The following is a 2635-nucleotide window of genomic DNA, read 5'->3' as shown; positions in this document are numbered from 1 at the left end:
CCCAGATGGGGGCATCCCTGGAAATCAAAACCCCCATCTCTCTCTCTCTCTCTCTCTCTCTCTCTCTCTCTCTCTCTCTCTCTCTCTCTCTCTCTCTCTCTCTCTCTCTCTCTCTCTCTCTCTCTCTCTCCCCTCCGTTCCCTCTTCTGCTCTCTGTCAAAATGAGGTTAAAAGCTCCCACTGCATTTAAATGTAAAGTGCATAGGAAAATAACACACACCATAGGTCCATTTCTGGGATGGCTCCTATGGGCATTATTAGCATTATTTGGCCAGAAGCCTGGATAGTACTAAGCACTACAGATAGCAACACCCAGAAACCAGAAACCAGGTTTGTGGACAGGACTTGGTAAGAGACAGGAGACTCAAAGGCACCTGATATGACCCCTCCCCTACGTCACCTCACAAACTTCACCTGTTATTATTGTGTCCATGGGGGTCTAAGCAATGATCAAACTTGTAGTTTTTCAAACTAGGCAAAGTCTATTCAGATGTTTAAGTAGAACTAAGTAGCTAGTTTGCCAAAAGTGAGGTTGTCCTAAAACTCATGGGATTGCTAAGCAGTGGGCACAAACCAAGAGCTGCCTAATAGTTATAGAAAGCCTGTCTAGAGTACAGGTGGGGATTGCGTGGGGAGGAGGGAGACTTGAGACATTGGTGATGGGAAGGTTGCACTGGTGATGGGTGGTGTTCTTTACATGACTGAAACCCAAACACAATCATGTATGTCATCAAGGTGTTTAAATAAAATTTAAAAAAAATAGGCTTTCTTGGGAGTGAGAGAAAAAGAAGGCAGAGGGCTAGTGAAGAGAAAGAGGTGCCACTGGTGGCCATTTGAATGTTTCCACTGATGCTATGTGGTCCTAGTAGCCAGGGAGGGTGCACGTTTTTTTTCCAGTTGTAAATATCAAATCAATAAAAACTAATGTAGCATGGAAAAAATGGGTTCTCCAAGGAAGGAACAGATCTCCTGGGAATTTGTGGCTATAATGACAGAATCCTGCGACCATCCTGGAACTCCCAAATTGCCATCTGCTTTTCAAAATCATCCTTGCGCAGGGGCCATGCTAATCTTCTCTGTATCATTCCAATTTTAAATATGTGCTGCCGAAGCGAGCACTCAAAATCATCCTAAGTGGCTTCTGCATGATAAACTTTGCTAATGAAGTCCAGAGGAACTGACTTGCCTAAACTGTTAGTGCTGTAAGACCAAGTCTTGTTAGTAAATCTTTAAATTTTGTTGTTTCTGGACCACACTGGAGAAGGGATTACTGTGGTCGTGCATTCAGGAATTAATTGCTTCTGGCCATGCTCTTAGGAACCATATGGGATGCCAAGGTTTGAACCTGAGTTCTTACCCACAATCTTAAATTCTTAATCCAGTTTTCTTTCCCTCACATCAAGCAAATCAATGCATCTTCTTTTGGAATCACAAACAAGATGCATTAAAAAAAGACAATTAAGGGGGCCGGAGAGATCGCATGGAGGTAAGGCGTTTGCCTTTCATGCAGAAGGTCATCAGTTCGAATCCCGGCATCCCATATGGTCCCCCATGCCTGGCAGGTGCAATTTCTAAGCATGGAGCCAGGAGTAACCCCTGAGCACTGCCGGGTGTGACCCAAAAGCCACACACACACACACACACACACACACACACACACACACACAAAAAGACAATTAAGGTAGGTGTTTGATTATTCTGCCAAAAACCTCCATCACTGTTCCTGAGTTTTTTTGTCTATAGTTGTATGTTGTCTTGCCCCTCTGATAGGGCAGCATATGGCTCAGTGTAGGTGATGCTTATCGCAAATTTCCTTCTTTATTTGCTTCTCTAGGTGGTCCAAGAGAATTAGAAGCCCACAAGAGGTACCTTCTCAGCAGAAAGGACCAAGAAGAGATTTGGCTTATGATGAATCTGTCATGTCTCACCCTTCAGCCCCTCCAAAGAGAAGGGACAGTGTTAATATGTGTAGTTAGCACAAACTCACAGAGCACTTTTAGCTTACGGGACCCTTTTGGCTCTGGGAGACCAGAGTAACACTAAGTCATTCTCTCCAAGGAGCCTAGGACAGAGAGCCCTCAACTCTCTTGAGGGCAGTGCTGGTCTTTTCTTTTTTTTTATTTTTATTTTTTTTTTTGGTTTTTGGGCCACACCCGGTAACGCTCAGGGGTTACTCCTGGCTATGCGCTCAGAAGTCGCTCCTGGCTTGGGGGGCCATATGGGACGCCGGGGGATCGAACCGCGGTCCGTCTCCTAGGCTAGCACAGGTAAGGCAGGCACCTTACCTACAGCGCCACCGCCCGGCCCCAGTGCTGGTCTTTTCAACCTGTCAACTATGTCCCAGCAAGCTGTGGTTCCAGGTCTATCTACTCTGAGCTTAAACCCCCTGACTTACGAACCTCATAGCAACAAAAGATAGATTTGAGAACTCTTGTTCACTGGGTCTTATATTCATCAAAGTGCAAAATGTATTAGCATTGTTTGTCCCAAATAAGAACATAGTTCTCAGGGCCAGTGTGGTAATACAATGGGCAGGGCGCTTGCCTCACACGTTTGACCTGGGTTCAATCACTGGACCATGAGTTCAGAGCTAGGAGTAATCCCTGAGAGCAAAGCCAGATTGCCCTGTGTATTG

General features: G+C 45.4%; 1 pseudogene; it reads right to left on the bottom strand.

Moving 5' to 3' along the window:
* Positions 1-1020: 1020 nt before the first annotated feature.
* On the bottom strand, positions 1021-1119 carry LOC126009794 (uncharacterized; annotated as a pseudogene).
* Positions 1120-2635: the final 1516 nt, after the last annotated feature.

Source organism: Suncus etruscus, chromosome 5, assembly GCF_024139225.1.
Source record: "Suncus etruscus isolate mSunEtr1 chromosome 5, mSunEtr1.pri.cur, whole genome shotgun sequence".
Taxonomy (NCBI): Eukaryota; Metazoa; Chordata; class Mammalia; order Eulipotyphla; family Soricidae; genus Suncus; species Suncus etruscus.
This window is presented reverse-complemented; position numbering and strand designations above follow the sequence as displayed.